We start from the raw sequence: 21,311 nt of genomic DNA, 5'->3' as shown, positions 1-21,311 counted from the left end.
GAATAGCAGGCTAGCACTGGAAAAAAAGAACATTCCCTGCCAAGACGGATCTACAAGTAACAAACACAGGCCTTTTTGAGGAAGAAATTTCTGAGAATATACGTTTGCAGTACAGCACTGTATGGGAGTGAAACGTGGACTGTGGGAAAACCGGAACAGAAGAGACTCGAAGCATTTGAGATGTGATGCTACAGACAGATGTTGAAAATTAGGTGGACTGATAAGGTGAGGAATGAGGAGGTTCTGTGCAGAATCTGAGAGGAAAGGAATGTGTGGAAAACACTGATAAGGGGAAGTGACAGGCTGATAGTAAATCTGTTAAGACATGATGGAATGACTTGTATGTTACTAGAGGGAACTGTAGAGGGCAAAAACTGTATAGGAAGACAGAGAGTAGAATACATACAGCAAATAATTGAGGACATAGGCTGCAAGTGCTACTCTGACATGAAGAGACTGGCACAGAAGGGGAATAAACAGAATAAACAATCTGATGAGTACAAAGCGCAGATTGAGAGTAAATCGAAGAAAGACGAAAGTAATGAGAAGTAGCAGAAATCAGAATAGCAAGAAACCTCAGCATTGATGGACACGTAGTTAACGAGTTCTACTACCTAGGCAGCATAATAACCAGTGACGAATGGAGGCAGAAGGACATGAATAGCAGGCTAGCACTGGAAAAAAGAGTATTCCTGGCCAAGACAGATCTACAAGTAACAAACACAGGCCTTTTTGGGGAAGAAATTTCTGAGAATATACGTTTGCAGTACAGCACTGTATGGGAGTGAAACGTGGACTGTGGGAAAACCGGAACAGAAGAGAATCGAAGCATTTGAGATGTGATGCTACAGACAAATGTTGAAAATTAGGTGGACTGATAAGGTAAGGAATGAGGAGGTTCTGTGCAGAATCGGAGAGGAAAGGAATGTGTGGAAAACACTGATAAGGAGAAGTGACAGGATGATAGTAAATCTGTTAAGACATGATGGAATGACTTGTATGTTACTAGCGGGAACTGTAGAGGGCAAAAACTGTAGAGGAAGACAGAGAGTACAATACATACAGCAAATAATTGAGGACATAGGCTGCAAGTGCTACTCTGACATGAAGAGATTGGCACATAAGGGGAATTCGTGGTGGTACGCATCAGACCAGTTGGAAGACTGATGACAAGAAAAACAAAAACAAAAAACAGTATTGTAGAGGACAAGGGGTTATTATTAGGAAATACAGTGTGAAATTGTGATTTAGTGTGTTTCAGTGCGCGATGCGCCAGCCTCACGGCAAACGGCGGATGAAGCCCGGCCAGCGCGATATGCAGGTGACACACTTTTGCAACGAGCGTCGGCATGTGTGTACGTGCGCGGCAGCCATCAGAACACAGCATCAACAGAATTACGCAGGTGTGGGCTGCGTGTGAAGCAGTTGCGTTAGCCAACTCCTTGAGAACCTTCTAACAAACACGCCGCCGCGTAACCGGCGGATTCAGCAGTGGCCTACACTATTTAAGGGCATCAGAGGTGAGTGTCGGCATTCGGTTCGACCGAGTGGGCATTTGGTCGCTGCCACGCCGTCGCCATCAGTGACGCTGTCCTCGAGGACCGGCCGGCGGGGGGCTGCCCGCTGCTGCACCGGCGACTCCCGGCGTCGTCACGAGCCGCCGCGTCTGCAGGAGGCGAGCTGGGCCGGGCCTCGTGCTGCTAACCTCCTACCGCCTGCGCAGCCACTGACCGAGCGTGGCGTCGTGTTCCCCGGGCTGCGTGCATCAACACGTTTCCACCATGACACGAGCAGTGGGGCTGAGCTACCGGAAAATGTGTTGGAAGAACCAACAATAAAGAGGAAGGTTGCTAAAAACAGCCACCTTCTTCTACCCAGCCACGCCCTGCAACCCTGACACGTCACCCGCTCCAGTCATCCTATTACAGTATGCAGATCATTGTGGCAAAAGTGCGATCTCGCTAAGACTTCGATGGCAATCTCACACTGTTCGTCGTCTCCTTCCCCGCCATGTACTGCCGTGTGGCGTCCTTTAACGAGGCGCAGACGAATCATTGTCAGGTGCCTTGACAGAGAAACGAGTCGGGGGCTGTAACAAGAAAACCGCTGAAGCGACTGCACTTCAACTGCCGGTGGAAGGAGGTGCGGTCGCTGCGCTGATGTACCAAACGTCCCGCCTGATGGTAACAGGCGCAGCCGTCACTAGGACTGTTGATATTTTTTCAAAAAATATTGGAAATCCGATATATTGAAATTAAAAAACTGTTATCATCGTCCCTCGATACATAGTCAAAGAGTCGATATATCGAAGGTGAAAATATCGACAAATCTGCCTGTAAAATTATCGCCTGCACATTATACGAGGGCAGTTCAATAACTAATGCAACACATTTTTTTTCTCGGCCAATTTTGGTTGAAAAAACCGGAAATTTCTTGTGGAATATTTTCAAACATTCCCGCTTCGTCTCGTATAGTTTCATTGACTTCCGACAGATGGCAGCGCTGTACGGAGCTGTTAAAATGGCGTCTGTAACGGATGTGCGTTGCAAACAACGGGCAGTGATCGAGTTTCTTTTGGCGGAAAACCAGAGCATCTCAGATATTCATAGGCGCTTGCAGAATGTCTACGGTGATCTGGCAGTGGACAAAAGCACGGTGAGTCGTTGGGCAAAGCGTGTGTCATCATCGCCGCAAGGTCAAGCAAGACTGTCTGATCTCCCGCGTGCGGGCCGGCCGTGCACAGCTGTGACTCCTGCAATGGCGGAGCGTGCGAACACACTCGTTCGAGATGATCGACGGATCACCATCAAACAACTCAGTGCTCAACTTGACATCTCTGTTGGCAGTGCTGTCACAATTGTTCACCAGTTGGGATATTCAAAGGTTTGTTCCCGCTGGGTCCCTCGTTGTCTAACCGAACACCATAAAGAGCAAAGGAGAATCATCTGTGCGGAATTGCTTGCTCGTCATGTGGCTGAGGGTGACAGTTTCTTGTCAAAGATTGTTACAGGCGATGAAACATGGGTTCATCACTTCGAACCTGAAACAAAATGGCAATCAATGGAGTGGCGCCACACCCACTCCCCTACCAAGAAAAAGTTTAAAGCCATACCCTCAGCCGGTAAAGTCATGGTTACAGTCTTCTGGGACGCTGAAGGGGTTATTCTGTTCGATGTCCTTCCCCATGGTCAAACGATCAACTCTGGACTGTTCTTCCTCATGCACCCTACAGCCCCGACCTCGCACCGTCGGATTTCCATATGTTTGGCCCAATGAAGGACGCAATCCGTGGGAGACACTACGCGGATGATGAAGAAGTTATTGATGCAGTACGACGTTGGCTCCGACATCGACCAGTGGAATGGTACCGTGCAGGCATACAGGCCCTCATTTCACGGTGGCGTAAGGCCGTAGCATTGAATGGAGATTACGTTGAAAAATAGTGTTGTGTAGCTAACAGATTGGGGAATAACCTAGTGTATTTCAATGCTGAATAAAACAACCCCTGTTTCAGAAAAAAAAATGTGTTGCATTACTTATTGAACTGCCCTCGTAAATAGCTTCCGGTTTTAGGGTTGTATGTTTAAGTATTGATTTATTATTATACGTCCCATAGATCCACAAGCTAGCTTCCTGCCTATCCCCTTTAGAGTAAGGATAGAGAGAAAAACAATTTGAAAACCTGCACGTTAGCACTGGGACTATATGCAGATGAAACGCTTGTATTACAAAGCGTTGTTGATAGACTGTTGTGTCGTTAATTCATAACTGTGTACTTGGTGCATAGTCATGCAATATTTCGTTACAGTTAACCTTTCATATCTTCTTTTTTCTAAATTTTTCATTCCCTACATGTCGAAATAAACGTTTTTCAACGCTGTTGTAGAAGAAATGCGTGGCGAGGCTAAACGTTGCTGTTGCTAGCGCCGATTACGTCAGCATTTCCACTCACACATCTCCGCCCGCCAGACAAACCAATCACGTCATTGCGGTTTTTGTTCATCATTTTCGGCAGCTGTTTTCGAAGAATGCTCATAAGAAATAACACACTAGTGGCATTAAAAATTGCTTTTTTTTTAGAGCAAATTGTGTGCTGTTTCTTCACACTGGAAATCATGTTAATCCATTTACACCGCCACCCCCTAGTGCAATCGGACTTCTTTTGTGCCACCTATACTTGCTCCACACAGTCAAAGAGAGAGAATGCACGCGATGAAAGCTCAAAAACTAGTTATACTCCTTCACACGGGCGGTGGCCGTGCGGTTCTAGCGTTGCAGTCCGGAACCGCGGGGCTGCTACGGTCGCAGGTTCGAATCCTGCCTCGGGCATGGATGTGTGTGATGTCCTCAGGTTAGTTAGGTTTAAGTAGTTCTAAGTTCTAGGGGACTGATGACCTAAGATGTTAAGTTCCATAGTGCTCAGAGCCATTTGAAGCATTTGAACCTTCACACGGTAAAAATAAAATTATGTTGTACTACCAATTTCAAAAAAGAACAGTTTCACATATTTACCGAAAGCTGCGTAAAAATATATTATACAATAAAAATATTGGAACTCGATATTGCCATTTTGATACTGACCTGTCGATTTATCAGGGAAGAGAATATTGCAAACATGTTTCGATGCTGAACATCAAGTAGCTGCTGGATAGAATTGGGGAGAAGAGGAATTTGTAGGGAAGAAAATATCGCAAACATACACTCCTGGAAATGGAAAAAAGAACACATTGACACCGGTGAGTCAGACCCACCATACTTGCTCCGGACACTGCGAGAGGGCTGTACAAGCAATGATCACACGCACGGCACAGCGGACACACCAGGAACCGCGGTGTTGGCCGTCGAATGGCGCTAGCTGCGCAGCATTTGTGCACCGCCGCCGTCAGTGTCTGCCAGTTTGCCGTGGCATACGGAGCTCCATCGCAGTCTTTAACACTGGTAGCATGCCGCGACAGCGTGGACGTGAACCGTATGTGCAGTTGACGGACTTTGAGCGAGGGCGTATAGTGGGCATGCGGGAGGCCGGGTGGACGTACCGCCGAATTGCTCAACACGTGGGGCGTGAGGTCTCCACAGTACATCGATGTTGTCGCCAGTGGTCGGCGGAAGGTGCACGTGCCCGTCGACCTGGGGCCGGACCGCAGCGACGCACGGATGCACGCCAAGACCGTAGGATCCTACGCAGTGCCGTAGGGGACCGCACCGCCACTTCCCAGCAAATTAGGGACACTGTTGCTCCTGGGGTACCGCCGAGGACCATTCGCAACCGTCTCCATGAAGCTGGGCTACGGTCCCGCACACCGTTAGGCCGTCTTCCGCTCACGCCCCAACATCGTGCAGCCCGCCTCCAGTGGTGTCGCGACAGGCGTGAATGGAGGGACGAATGGAGACGTGTCGTCTTCAGCGATGAGAGTCGCTTCTGCCTTGGTGCCAATGATGGTCGTATGCGTGTTTGGCGCCGTGCAGGTGAGCGCCACAATCAGGACTGCATACGACCGAGGCACACAGGGCCAACACCCGGCATCATGGTGTGGGGAGCGATCTCCTACACTGGCCGTACACCACTGGTGATCGTCGAGGGGACACTGAATAGTGCACGGTACATCCAAACCGTCATCGAACCCATCGTTCTACCATTCCTAGACCGGCAAGGAAACTTGCTGTTCCAACAGGACAATGCACGTCCGCATGTATCCCGTGCCACCCAACGTGCTCTAGAAGGTGTAAGTCAACTACCCTGGCCAGCAAGATCTCCGGATCTGTCCCCCATTGAGCATGTTTGGGACTGGATGAAGCGTCGTCTCACGCGGTCTGCACGTCCAGCACGAACGCTGGTCCAACTGAGGCGCCAGGTGGAAATGGCGTGGCAAGCCGTTCCACAGGACTACATCCAGCATCTCTACGATCGTCTCCATGGGAGAATAGCAGCCTGCATTGCTGCGAAAGGTGGATATACACTGTACTAGTGCCGACATTGTGCATGCTCTGTTGCCTGTGTCTATGTGCCTGTGGTTCTGTCAGTGTGATCATGTGATGTATCTGACCCCAGGAATGTGTCAATAAAGTTTCCCCTTCCTGGGACAATGAATTCACGGTGTTCTTATTTCAATTTCCAGGAGTGTAGTTATACTCCTTCACGCGGTAAAAATAAAATTATGTTGCACTACCAACTTCAAAAAAGAAGTTTCACATATTTACCGAAAGCTGCGTAAAAATATATTATAAAATAAAAATATTGGAACTCGATATTGCCATTTTGATACTGACCTGTCGATTTATCATTGAAGAGAATATTGCAAACATGTTTCGATGCTGAACATCAAGTAGCTGCTGGATAGAATTGGGGAGAAGAGGAATTTGTAGGAAAGAAAATATCGCAAACATATTTTGATGCTGAAGATTATATGTGTAGATAAAGTAACTGCTGGATAGATTTGGGCGGAACAGGAATTTGTGGCACAACTTGACTAGAAGAAGGGATAGGTTAATAGAACACGTTCTGACGCATCAAGGGATCGCCAATTTAGTACTGGAGAGAAGCGTGGAGGGTAAAAATCGTACAGAGAGACCAAGAAATTTGAAAATTTGTGGTAAGTTCCTATGGGACGAAACTGCTGAGGTCATCAGTCTCTAGGCTTACGCACTAATTAATCTAACTTAAAGTAACGTACGCTAAGGACAACACACACATCCATCCCCAAAGAGATGAATAAACAGATTCAGAAGGATGTAGGTTGCAGCAGTTTACTCGACATGAAGAAGCTTGCAAAGGATAGAATAACACGGAGAGCTGCATCAAACCAGTGTTTGGAATGAAGACCCCATATCAATACCTTCTTGGGAAATCCTAGACCTATCCGTGACCCAAATTCGTACTCAATGGCTCCCCTTACCGTGATGCCAGCGCAACATCACTGGCCTTTCCAATACACTGGAAGAATGAGACCTGTCCTGCTCTCTCGCCAGTGACGGTCATCCAGGCTGGGTCAGAACTGAGGTTCATTGCTGAACATGATGCGATGGCAATCGTTTGCAGCCCATGCTACCCGGTCATGACACTACTCCACACGCATTGGTTTGTGTTGTAGCATTAAGTGCAGCCAACACATGGGACTGTAATTCCCTAGTGAGGTAGCAGCTATTCTCCAACCAATGGTGCGGGATGACAAAGGGATTTTCTGGTAGTCCATTATGTGTTCTCAGACGTCAAGCGCATATGTGAAGGGATTTTAATGCGCTTGGTGCACAATACAGCAATATTTTCCTTTTCCCCATGGTCAGACCTGTTCAGCCAGAACCTTAATGTATGCCTCTCTTGATCCATTGCGGACGACGGACAGAAGTTGGTCAAATATTTCACAAAGGAATTCGCCAAACAGTCCGGCAAATTGAGAAATTATATTATTTTCGCTATAGTTTCGGCAATTTATTATGCCATCTTCAGGCCCCATATGCACCCCTAAAAATTATCGATATTGGCATACTGGAGCCATTTGTTTCCGGATGTCGTGAATTTTAAAATGCTTCCTTCGAAGACAACTGCAACTAAGTGCACCCGCAGTCCAAGAAATTGGTCCTTAGCACCCTGTTCTTGATCTTCCATGCTTACTTTTCCCTCTGGTTCTGGTATATATTGCACATTGCATGACCCTTATTGTAGCTTATACCGATTTTCCTGATAACTTCGAACATCTTACACCGTTTCATTTACTCGAACACTTCTTACAGGCCGATGAAAATTACAAACGTGGTGTCCCGACTTTTCTTTAAAAAAAAAAAAGCACAGCCATGTATCAGAACGCTGGCTGTTTGGTGTTTTTTAAGTCAGAATCCGATACGCAAATAAAGCAGTCCCTCTATTTTATAACGAGGCAACACTGTTGTCAGACAGAAAGAAAACAAAAGTAAACACAAATACATACAATTGACATGAAGTGATGAAACTCTAGAAGACTCCAGTTTCTCTCCTGTCACAAAGACCCACATTTCAGTGTAGAACAAGCTCGTCGAATCGCACAATTCCCATGTTTGCCGCGCAGGATTAGCCGAGCGGTCTAGGGCGCTGCAGTCAAGGACTGTGCGGCTGGTCCCGGCGGAGGTTCGAGTCCTCCCTCGGGCATGGGTGTGAGTGTTTGTCCTTAGGATAATTTAAGTTACGTAGTGTGTAAGCTTAGGGACTGATGACCTTAGCAGTTCAGTCCCATAAGATTTCACACAAATTTGAATTTTTTTCCCATGTTTGTGGGGCATTCGGATGTGGCGGTGGCGCGGCGTTGGACTGCGAGGGAATGTCATGGCAGACACATATTAATTTTCTTATTCAACGAAGAAACTCGCAAAAAAACCATGAAAATCGAGATTTTATTTTCGCTACCAGTTTCGGCAATTCATTACTCCATCTTCAGGTAACATATGCACCTCTAAAAAATTATCGATATTGGCATACAGGGGCCATACGTTTCTGGATGTCGTGGATTCTCAGGTGCTCCCTTCGAAGTATTGACTGCAACTGTGCACGCCTACAGTCCAGCAACGTGGTGTAAACACCTTCAAACATCTATTGTACAGAAATAAAGAGTTTCGCGTGTAAATGACCTTCATGAATGGTAATACAGATCTTCGCATTTGAAAATGATTTACATACGGATTGAGCCGTTAGAGCTGAGCTACTTGCCTCGGCAGGTTCTTATAGCGGAATATTGAACAACTTCTGGCGGCTGCTCCGCTCGGCGAAAACGACGTTAACTTCACTGTACGATTCTCAAGGGAATCCCGTGTCCCACAACAACCTCTCCATCTTTTCCCACGGCCCTCGACAACATCATATATCCGTTCCGCATCTGAAATAAGGCGGCTGACGTTTCGCTGCTCTAATAATTGCGCTTAATGTCTCAACTAACGGCAGACACAGTCCGAAAAATACGACCTCAGAAAAATAAATATACAGCATCTTCATTATATCGTGACGCTTCACATAAATACGGGATGTGTTTTCTCGGGAAAGAGCATCTGGTTCTACCGCGCTTATTATCAGCTTCCCCGAGGCGTCATTGGGAAGCTTGTTCTACACTGAAATCATGACAGTAGAGAAACTGTAGTCTTCCAGAGTTTCATCACTTAGTGTCAAGTGTCCGTGATTGTGTTTACTATTGTTTTCTTTCGGTCTGACAGCATTGTGGTCTCGTAATACAATAGAGGAACTACTTTTTTTGCGTATCGAATTTTGACCTAAGGACACCAAACAGCGTTCTGGCACGTAGTTGAGATATGTTTCTTAAAAAAAGTCGGGAAACCCATAATTTTGGTCGGCCTCCAAGAAGCGTTCGAGTACGTAAAATGGTGCAAGATGTTCGAAGTTACCAGGAAAATAGGTGTAAGCTACAGGAAGAGACGTGTAATGTACAATATACACAAGAACCAAGAGGAAAAAGTAAGAATGGAAGATCAAGAACGGAGTACTAAGGACCGCGTTCTTGGACTGTGGGTGCGCTCAGTTACAGTCAAGTGTTTGAGGGAAGTTCTTGAAAATTCACAGCGTCCATAAACATATGGCCCCAGCATGCGAATATCAATCATTTTTGAGAGATGCGTGAGGGGCCTTAAGATGGAGCAATGAATTGCCGATACTGGTAGCGAAGATAAAATTAAGTAACGTCTCAATTTTCACGGCTTTTTGGCGAATTTTTTTGTTATATAAAAAAAATTAATGTATACCTGCCATGACGTTCCCATGCAGTCCAACGTTGGGCCACTGCCACATCTGAAAGCCCCACAAACCTGGATATTGCGTGCTTCGACCAGCCAGACAAATGGAGAGCTACAATGAGGCGCCTCTGAATTTCTGTCAGGTGCTGATAACGCTATCTCACACGTGTACGGTGCATCTTCATAGTGATCTACATCTACATTGATACTCCGCAACTCACCGTACGACATTTCGCAGAGGGTACGTCGTACCATTATGAGTCATTACCTTTCCTGTTCCACTCTCAAGTAGAGCAAGGGAAAAACGAGCGCCTATATGTCGCCGTATGAGCCCTAATTTCTCGTATCTTATCCTCGTGGTCCTTGTGCGCAATGTTGGAGCCAACAGAGTCGTTCTTCAGTCAGCTTCATATGCCGGTTCTCTAAAATTTCTCAGTAGTGTTCCTTGAAAAGAATGTCGCCTTCTACCTAGGGACTCCCACTTGAGTTCCCGAAGCATGTCCATAACCCTTTAGTGTTGCAAAAACCTTCCAGTAACAAACCTAGCCGCCCGCTTCTCAATTGCTTCGATGTGTTCCTTCAGTCCGACCTGGTACCGATCCCAGACATTCAGGCAGTACTCATAATAGGTCGTACTAGCGTCTTACAGATGAACCATAGTTTCCTTGAGTTCTCTCAATAAACCAAGGTCGACCATTCACCTTCCCTAGCACAATCCCCACAGGTTCGTCCCAGTTCATACCCTTTTCAAACGTTATGCTCAGATATTTAAACGACGTGATTGTGGCTAACAGGGCACTACTAATGAGTGTAGCCTTGCATTACAGGTTTGTTTTTCCCACTCATCCGTACTAATTTTAATTTCTCTACGTTTACAGCAAACTGCTATTCTTCACACCAACTAGAAACTGTGTTTACGTTACCTTGTATCCTCCTAAAGTCATTCAGCATCGACAACTCACTTTACACCACAGCATCATTAGCAAACAACCACAGATTGCTGCCCACACTGTCCGCCAAATCATTTATGTACATAGAGAACAACAGAGACCATATCCTTGTCTCTTATGCTCGCCATCAAGGAAAACATAGTGGGTTCTGTAAGTCTTTGAACCAATTTGCCTGTCGCCCTCCAGCCATAGCTCGCATTATATCATCTGAGAGACGAGCAAGCTAAGTTTCGCATCGGCGATGCTTCCTAAAACCATGGCATTCGTGAACACAAGCATCTTGGTCGCAAGAAAATGTACGCGATTGGAACTGAGAATATCTGACGCTGCTCACGCCCGTTAGATACCGTACCTGTTGACAACACGCTCTTGTAACTGTCACAGAGAACTGCCGCTGTGTTCGTTTACTGACCCACTGATGGTGGGGAAGTGTACGAAGTCACACTGACATTCGGCCACGTCTGCTGGATGCTTCACGTTCTTCTCAGACAGTGTAGTTATTATGTTTTTCGATTCCAATCATTAATAACGTATCAAGAGCCCCGAGTGACCGTAAAATACTTCACGATATCCAGTACTACAAATTTACTCTTTCTGATGGACACACGTCCAGATCGTCCGCTCTCAAAATTCTGCCATCTCTCTTCCCAGATCCACCACTGCTGGCGGCTCACCTCCAACTGCGCAACGCTACGCGCTGTTGACATCCAACTGCCCAACACTACAAAGCGAATATTCCGACAATGAGTCCAACCAGCCACAGACTGCAGACACCACAGTCAGTGATTTTCACACAGAGCGCTACGTGGCGTTACCAACATAAAAACCTAAACAGCCTGCTTATAGTTTTTAACATATAGAAAATTTCATTTCGCCCTGTAGGGGGTAATTACCCCCACGTAGGGAAGCACTGCTTATGTAATGCATTAATTCTTTCTGGTGGTTTATACTGAATCTGTTTTTCGATCCCAAGCATTAATAACGTATCAAGAGCCCCGAATGACCGTAAAAAAAACGTACACATTGGCAAAACTCATGAGTCAAATAACGTAAGCTACAATCTCTTCATGAAGAAATACTTGTGAAATAAAATGGCGCTGAGCGCTATGGGACTTAACATCTGAGGTCATCAGTCCCCTAGAACTTAGAACTACGTAAACCTAACTAACCTAAGGACATCACACACACCCAGGCCCGAGGCAGGATTCGAATCTGCGACCGTAGCGATCGCGCAGCTCCAGACTGAAGCGCCTAGAACCGCTCGGCCACAACGGCCGGTGCGAAATAGCGCATAATGACAACTTACTGCACTGTAGACAAGAGATAACGAGCACACTATTTTATCCAAAACAAGTGTGTATTTCTACTGATATCTGCTCTGATGACTGGCATTTTCTTTGACACACAACAATTTTGAAGTCAGAAGAAACCCTCATTGTTGCGTTTCACAAGACATCCTAATTCACGAATATTTGTTTAATATAATTAGCTTCCCTTCAAAAGACGACTGTGCTGAATAATTAAGACGTTTGCGGCTCTGATGTAGCATCAGCTGTGTTAATAGTGTCTAGTTTTATCATTCCGCTTGTCTGGCAGTTTTCTTTTCAGCTACAGTTATAGTGGCTTGATTGGCAAGTTAAATAATGTAGGCATTGCATTCCGTATCTATTTACTATTTAACACATTCATAAACTGGTTTGCCTTGAGGTGTTGTTAGCAAAACTACCCATAATTATGTAGATATACGACGTCTCTCTGCAATTCATCATGCTTTCCTCTAATTACTGTCTCCTTCTTCTTTCTTTATTAATTTTCGATTCCCCCCGAAGGGGGCAGGCTGGCAGCAGCCTACTACGCTGCTCTACAGCCTACAGACTTTTTTTAAATAAAGGAAGAAGAAAGAAACAAGGAAAAACAGGCGATAAAATGGTGATTTAAAGTGTAAAATGGCGTAAAATTGCGGAAAGTTAAAACAGAAAGCAAAAGGGGTTGGCAATGTAGATAAAATATACAGGAATCAGACAAGTAACATAGTAGACACACAATTAAAAAACATGGCGACAGTCTGGTTTCTGTTCGCAAGAGATAAAAGGCACACCCAGCGGCAGTACGATGGCCGTTCGCAACTAGTCCCAAAAAACACAACACGGAACACTCACTGTAAAACACGCACTGTAGAACACTCACTGTAGAACACTGCACGAAAGTGGCAGCACAAAGACGACACTCCCGAGCCGCCAAAGTCAGATTGGGGGGGGGGGGGGGGGGGGACCTGCAGGAGGGGGAAAAACGAGGAGGGAGGAGAGGAAAAAACGAAAAAGGGGGGGAACCAAGGAGGGAGAGTACTAATAAAGGGGGAGAAGGGCAGACGCGAGAGGGAATGAGAGGAGGTAGAGGAGGGAAATGGAAAAGGACGTGGGGGAGAGAAGGGGGCAAAGAGAGGGGAGGTGGGGAAGAAAGAGGATGGAAGGGGGGGAGAGGGAGCCCGGGAAAAGGACAGAGGAAAGGAGGGGAGTGAGGATCAGAGTTGATAGGAGGGGTAAATGGAGGGAGAGAGGGCATCACCAGGGAGGGGGAGTTGATGGAAGCCATCTTGGGAAAGGAGATGTAGGGTGTAGAGATGGAGGGTAGGGGGGACACAACGCTGAAGACGTGGCAGGGGGCGGGGATCGGAGAGGAGAGGAGCAACCAGGGGGTGAGGGGGTTTAAAGACGGCGGGATACTGTTTCCTGTACTTAAAACAAAGTTATTCTTGAATAATTGTGTGCAGGTTACGAGAAGATCATAAGTAAACAGTACAGTAATGGACTCTTTCTTACCTCTTCTCTTCCTTAGGAAAGCTGTATAATGACAAATTTGGTGTCTTCTTTCCGTTACTGACACAATTTATTGCGCTGTATACGCTCCGTTCCCTATTGTCTTAAAGATCGTTACAAACGATGATACTTGCTTTGAGCGGATATCGTATTCAAGCAGCTTAGCTTACTGACCACTTGATGCGCTGCTGTAGCAGTGCACAACAAAAAGCGAGCATCAACGCCACGCCGCTGTGTGTGTTATATTGTGACGTCACCATCAGATTGTATTCCGTTCACACAAAAAAGGGATTTAAACACGACGTCACGTCGCTTAACCCAACGCTGAATCGTGAAAGTAACGTTATGAACGTTGTTTGAGATTTGATGACTGACGCCGGCCGCGGTGGTCTAGCGGTTCTAGGCGCGCAGTCCGGAACCGCGCGACTGCTATGGTCGCAGGTTCGAATCCTGCCTCGGGCATGGATGTGTGTGATGTCCTTAGGTTAGTTAGGTTTAAGTAGTTCTAAGTTCCATGGGACTGATGACCACAGATGTTAAGTCCCATAGTGCTCAGAGCCATTTGATGTCTGACTTTTATGTACTTTTCAGCGCTGATTTCAAAAATGAAATCCATTTTTTTCTATCACGTCAGGTCTTCTCACAAAAATGGGAGTATTTTTGAGTATAATAACAAAATTTAAGCAATTTATCACATTTTTCCCAACATTATAATTTTTTTATTTATAAATCACTGTTCTAAACTACATTTCCAGTACACTTCCGTTTCTCTTTAAGCTCATAAAGTCCTTATAATAGCGCTTTCGCTTTCTGTAGAAGCTTCTTTTATTGCTTTTCGGGCTGTGGACTCGTAGAGGATCATCTCTTTTTATCATCCGGCAGTAGTCCGCTATCATGTTGACGTTCCATCTTCCTTGGTATCTTCTTTCCATTTCTTTGAAGTGTTGGTGGAACCTTTGCTGCTCTTCACTTACATCACCAAGGTTTGCAGGGAAGTAGTCGAGATGTGAGTGGAGAAAATGAACATTGATGCTCATGTTACAGCCCAGCTTCTGTAAGTTGTCGAGCTTGTCTGCGACGATTGTCTTGTTGTTTTTGTTTTCTAGGAAACCGATAACAACTAATTTGAAAGATGTCCATGCTGCCTTTTTTTGTTTCCATTTTGTCCACAATGTTGGGATCTATCATAAGTTTCCTAATGTCTGGTCCGACAGATTCCTTTCTTTAGTTTTGCCTCAGATAAACCAGCAAACTGCCCACAAAGATACCTGAAACATTCACCTTCTTTTGGCAGTGCCTTAAAAAATTGTTTCATCAGCCCCAACGTAATGTGAAGTGGTGGAAGTAACACCTGTTTGGGATCCACAAGGCTTTTCCTCTCAACATTTTTAACCCCTATCTGTAAGGTTCTTCTCAAGGGCCACGCTTTTTTTATGTAGTGTTGCAAGAACAAAAATAGCAGTCGTCACTATGATTTTTGGGCTCCCTCCAAACCATTGGTATTCCAAAACGTAAGGACTGCTTTTTACGTTGAAACCATTGCCTCAGTTCTTCACCGTACACTGCACAAACTTTGTGTGCGGCCCAAGGCTTATCTTGATCACCTAACTTCATACCAAAGTAGGCGAAATATACTTTTTCAACAAAATCGGAAATGTTCCTTTGTTGCTTTTTAACGGTATAGTTGCCACAAATGTAGCAGAAGCAATCTGGCGAGATTATACATCCTCTGGTAGCCATTGTCCATGAAACAACTTCACAAGAAAACAGTCACTACATTAATGCACAGCACAGAGTGGAGAAGTACTGTGAACTGAAGGACAACAGCAGAAGCTCACTGCTTGGTGATGGCGGGGGAAGGGATAGCGCGACAGACAGGCACTGACATGAAAATACTGCTGGTTTCTCCTAATTACTCTTTATTTTACGGATATCTAGTATAAAAACGGCTAAATAACAGTTTACGGAGATCCTAGAAACCAAAATTCAAACTTACTGCAATGCTGAAATATCGAAAAAAGCTAAAACTAGACAAGCAGTTGGTGAAATAACTGCACGAGATGGTTTTTTTTCATTATTTTTCCTCGAAATCAGCGTTGAAAACACTATAAAAATCACTTAATAAATCTGAAACAATTTTTATGCCGTAGACCTCTGCTGTTTGCGATAGAGAAAGCAGAAATATAATAGATATTTAAGAAACTAGCTGTGGAAAATGTTTATTAATGAATAATCGTAACTGATATCCTTCACAAAGTTTGTACTATAAACTGCTGAGAGTTGAAAGGAAATGGAAAGTGTTGTCCAAACATTTCAAATGATAAACATTTACTTCACCCAGCAAAATCTATATATAAAAGCAGATAATACAATATCTAAAAGGCAATACATGTCACCTTTTTACCTATGCATCCTGTGTTTTGTCTTTCTAGGTACTAAATAAAGATAAAATCAAATATGTTCCCTTAGGCTGTTACCTTAACCACGCTTATGGTCGATAAAAATATACGTCTGTGGACTTATTCAATCATACGATCAGCATCTCGTGATGATCTGTAATGGCTACAACCAGATACAGGTTTCTGGTCCCACGGTTCATTACGGTCTCATGAATCGAAATCCGCTGCTACAGGTCTTCGCACCGGTGACTGTTGACGTATCTCGTTCTCACGCCCCACACAGCGGAAACATAGGGAACTAACAGTGTTCGGCAGCAATGCAACTTACATACTGCATTCAGTGCTGTGTCAGACATTTCCATAAGTTATTCACCTTTTTTCACTATTCAATGTCACTTTTGTGTAACTAATCGATAAAAGCCTGCATTTGTTTCGTAAATAACGCACAAAACTCGCTCAAAAGGCAGACATCGGTGATGTTTATGGACTGTTGACAGCCGAAATTCGCATGACATTCACACAAATGTTAGAAGTTTTACAGGTCTTCAACATCTACCACAATATCAGTTCACTCCGAAACGACGCTTGGCATGTCTCCAAAATCTAAAGATTTCCATCTGCCCATTACTTCAACGGCTGTCAGGTCACGAGGGCTATTCGGAAAGTAAGGAACGATAGGTCGCGAAATGGAAACCACAGCGAAATTCAAAACTGTTTTATTTGCAACGGTTAGCTACAACTTCCATCTACTTATCTCGATAGTCGGCGATCCGAATTAGACATTTGTCGTAGCGTTGTACCAACTTACCAGCATCCTCGTTATAGAAGGCAGCCGCCAGAGTTTTCCGCCAATTATCTACTCTGGCCTACAGCTCGTTGTCTGTCCCAAAATGTTGTCTTTTGTATAAGTCTTTTTCAGTATATTTTCTATCAGCATACAAGAGATATATATGGGAAATATATAAAGTTCTAACAAAAAATCAAATGATATTTTCTCCGCTCACAAAATCGAAAGCGTGCACATCAGGTTATGTGACCCGCCAATTTAAAAAAAAATAGGGTTTCGAGAAAGGCGCGTTTAGTTTTGGGTGGTTACATTTTTTGTTTTTAAGTTAAACATATCTCGAGTGAGCGATGCCGGGACTTTACAAAAACCCATCCTAAAGGGGGTCGTCCTTCACCGTTTTCGTAGCCGTGGTGGTTCTGCGCATTTCACTGGCAGCGTCTGCCATTTGCTTCGCTGTTCGCTCCATACGCTTCTTGTTCGCTTTTTGCGGAAAATGCACCAGATTGGTCAGATCTAAAAAAAGTTCGAGCACGTTCATAATTCCCACAATGAATGTTAGGCCGCGCGTTGAAATTAGCGTGTCGACCATTTTTTCCCCGCTTTGAACGGTTTTGGAGACACTTTTTGACAAATGCCTTCTAACTGGATAAAGGAGTTGCCGGGGAGCTTGTGATGGACGCTACAACAAAACAGACATTTCAGAGAACGTTTTCAGCGAAAAAAGAAAAAAAAACCGATTCACTGAAATTTTCAAAGAGGAGAACGTCAATGAATCTTTATTTTGGTGTTCCTTATTTGCAAGTTCAGTGTGTTGGATTTTACGTCTTTAGTACTCCCTTGAAAGTGCTCACGATGAAAATTTTTAAACCCTTCCACCGTAGCATGGTGTCACAAAAAAAAAAAAAAAAAAAAAAAAAAAAAAAAATGTTGACGTTCTAAACTGTTTCGAAATGCGGGACTTCCTCTACAGTGACTTTAAAGACGAAATTTGAAGTGTGACTTAATTATATTTTTGCACGCCACTGCATTAGTCATTTATAACCGATGTGCCGTAGGCTTACTGGAAACACTTGCTGAGGTCTATTACCTTTCGTTCTGTGAATTCGATTAAGTGATGTTCGCATCCTAATGGTGATTAATGTTTGACCTGCGTAAGGTAAATGACTCGCAGAATGATTTCCAGATCAATCTTTCACTAGAATGAGATTTTCACTCTGCAGCGGAGTGTGCGCTGATATGAAACTTCCTGGCAGATTAAAAGTGTGTGCCCGACCGAGACTCGAACTCGGGACCTTTGCCTTTCGCGGGCAAGTGCTCTACCAACTGAGCCACCGAAGCACGACTCACGCCCGGTACTCACAGCTTTACTTCTGCCAGTACCTCGTCTCCTACCTTCCAAACTTTACAGAAGCTCTCCTGCGAAACTTGCAGGACTAGCACTCCTGAAAGAAAGGATATTGCGGAGACATGGCTTAGCCACAGCCTGGGGGATGTTTCCAGAATGAGATTTTCACTCTGCAGCGGAGTGTGCGCTGATATGAAACTTCCTGGCAGATTAAAACTGTGTGCCCGACCGAGACTCGAACTCGGGACCTTTGCCTTTCGCGGGCAAGTGCTCTACCAAGGTAGGAGACGAGGTACTGGCAGAAGTAAAGCTGTGAGTATCGGGCGTGAGTCGTGCTTCGGTAGCTCAGTTGGTAGAGCACTTGCCCGCGAAAGGCAGAGGTCCCGAGTTCGAGTCTCGGTCGGGCACACAGTTTTAATCTGCCAGGAAGTTTCAATCTTTCACTATTTTAACATAGCGAAAAATTCACCTTGACTGTTCGATTTTCCTGAATTTTACCTCATTTATTTTGTCCGCCCCCCGGTCGTTGAGTGGTCAGCGCGACAAACTGTCAATCCTAAGGGCCCGGGTTCGATTCCCGGCTGGGTCGGAGATTTTCTCCGCTCAGGGACTGGGTGTTGTGTTGTCCTAATCATAATCATTTCATCCCAATCGACGCGCAAGTCGCCGAAGTGGCGTCAAATCGAAAGACTTGCACCCGGCGAACGGTCTACCCGACGGGAGGCCCTAGTCACACACCTCATTTTTTTCCCCTTTTCTGAAATTTCAGAGGCACCCTGTCCTCGGGAGTAGTATAGTTACACCCTTGCTATTACCGCTGGACCGTTTCCTCAACTGTGCGGTGATTATTTACCGCATATCCTCTTAGAATGAACAACGTACGGAACGTGAAGCAGTTCTTAACAGAATGCAGTTACTTCCGAGCACTGTTTCTGCTTACTACTTCACAGATGGCAATTGTATTCCTCCATATCATACATTTGAGCAATAGTCTATCACAAGTTAAATAACTGCCTTTTTGAAGTCAGTTTCATGGTACGAATGCAGTTGCTTCCAAGCACTGTCTCTGCTTACTAACTCACAACCGACAATTTTATTCCTACATATCGTACATGAGTGAAATGGTGTATCAAAATTCCAACAGCACAGGTGCCGCCCACGCCGTTGCTTAGCAACAGGTGACTGGTGATCAACGTGAACGTGTCCGTCCCCAGACAGCAAAATCTTCAGGAAACCGCGAAACGCTGGAAGAGCACGGAGTAGCAAAAGCAGGCGGAAGGTAAGACGCCAACAAGCGCATGATATCAGTCGATCAGTGCCACCCAAACACAGGCGTCAAATCGACTGCACGTTTCCGTGGACGCATGACATACATTCTCAGGGTCAACTGAGGAACAGAGCACAAGTCGTTGGCTTTGATCAATGGCGTCATATTTAAGTCATAGATGGTAATTTGTTTATTTCTGAGCCATAGATAATAAATCGGTTACCTTGGGAAACGAGGCGTCAAGTCGTGAATTTAAAATGGATCAAAAAGAAAGAAACCGTGTGCGTAATTTGTTGATGGTCGTCGTTTTAAAAAATTTGTGTAATTGTTTTAATTTACCAATGTATCTGCCATGGTAAAGAATAGGATACCAACGTCAGATTTGTTGTTCTTTTGATCGCGGGTGATTATCATATTTTTCAGGTGATCTATAAAGGTCAACTGAAGTATAGGATACAAATGTTAGAGGTGTTTTTTACGCGTTAGGTAATATATATGTCGACTGATACCAGTGTTAGAAATGTCATTTTCTCCGCACAGGGTAATATCCGTGTCATCTGAAATACAGGATACTAATGTAATAGCTGTAACTTTCTCCGCAGTTGGTAACCAGGATACCAGTCTTCGGTACGTTGTTTTCTTCGCCATGGGCGGTACTACGAGGTGCATTCAAGTTCTAAGGCCTCCGATTTTTTTTCTAATTAACTACTCACCCGAAATCGATGAAACAGGCGTTACTTCTCGGCGTAATCGACCTGCAGACGTACACATTTTTCACAACGCTGGCGCCATGGTTCCATGGCAGCGGCGTAGGCTTCTTTAGGAGTCTGTTTTGACCACTGGAAAATCGCCGAGGCAATAGCAGCACGGCTGGTGAATGTGCGGCCACGGAGAGTATCTTTCATTGTTGGAAAAAGCCAAAAGTCACTAGGAGCCAGGTCAGGTGAGTAGGGAGCATGAGTAATCACTTCAAAGTTGTTATCACGAAGAAACTGTTGCTTAACATTAGCTCGATGTGCGGGTGCGTTGTCTTGGTGAAACAGCACACGCGCAGCCCTTCCCGGACGTTTTTGTTGCAGTGCAGGAAGGAATTTGTTCTTCAAAACATTTTCGTAGGATGCACCTGTTACCGTAGTGCCCTTTGGAACGCAATGGGTAAGGATTACGCCCTCGCTGTCCCAGAACGTGGACATCATCATTTTTTCAGCACTGGCGGTTACCCGAAATTTTTTTGGTGGCGGTGAATCTGTGTGCTTCCATTGAGCTGACTGGCGCTTTGTTTCTGGATTGAAAAATGGCGTCCACGTCTCATCCATTGTCACAACCAACGAAAAGAAAGTCCCATTCGTGCTGTCGTTGCGTGTCAACATTGCTTGGCAACATGCCACACGGGCAGCCGTGTGGTCGTCCGTCAGCATTCGTGGCACCCACCTGGATGACACTTTTCGCATTTTCAGGTCGTCATGCAGGATTGTGTGCACAGAACTCTGGAGGCGATCTGTTCAACAGTCATTCGGCGATCCCCCAAATCAATTCTCTCCACTTTCCCGATCGTGTCGTCAGACTGGCTTGTGCGAGCCCGAGGTTGTTTCGGTTTGTTGTCACACGATGTTCTGCCTTCATTAAACTGTCGGACCGACGAACACACTTTCGACACATCCATAACTCCATCACCACATGTCTCCTTCAACTGTCGATGAATTTCAATTGGTTTAACACCACGCAAATTCAGAAAACGAACGATTGCACGCTGTTCAAGTAAGGAAAACGTCGCCATTTTAAGTATTTAAAATAGTTCTCATTCTCGCCGCTGGTGGTAAAATTCCATCTGCCATACGGTGCTGCCATCTCTGGGACGTATTGACAATGAACGCGGCCTCATTTTAAAACAATGCGCATGTTTCTATCTCTTTCCAGTCCAGAGAAAAAAAATTGGAAGCCTTAGAACTTGAATGCACCTCGTAGTATCCTGTCTTCCAGTTGACCCATATAGATCAACTGAAGTACACGATACCAATGTTAAGTGTGTTGTTTCTTCGCTG

The sequence above is a fragment of the Schistocerca americana genome, chromosome 9 (genome assembly GCF_021461395.2).
Source record: "Schistocerca americana isolate TAMUIC-IGC-003095 chromosome 9, iqSchAmer2.1, whole genome shotgun sequence".
Taxonomy (NCBI): Eukaryota; Metazoa; Arthropoda; class Insecta; order Orthoptera; family Acrididae; genus Schistocerca; species Schistocerca americana.
This window is presented reverse-complemented; position numbering follows the sequence as displayed.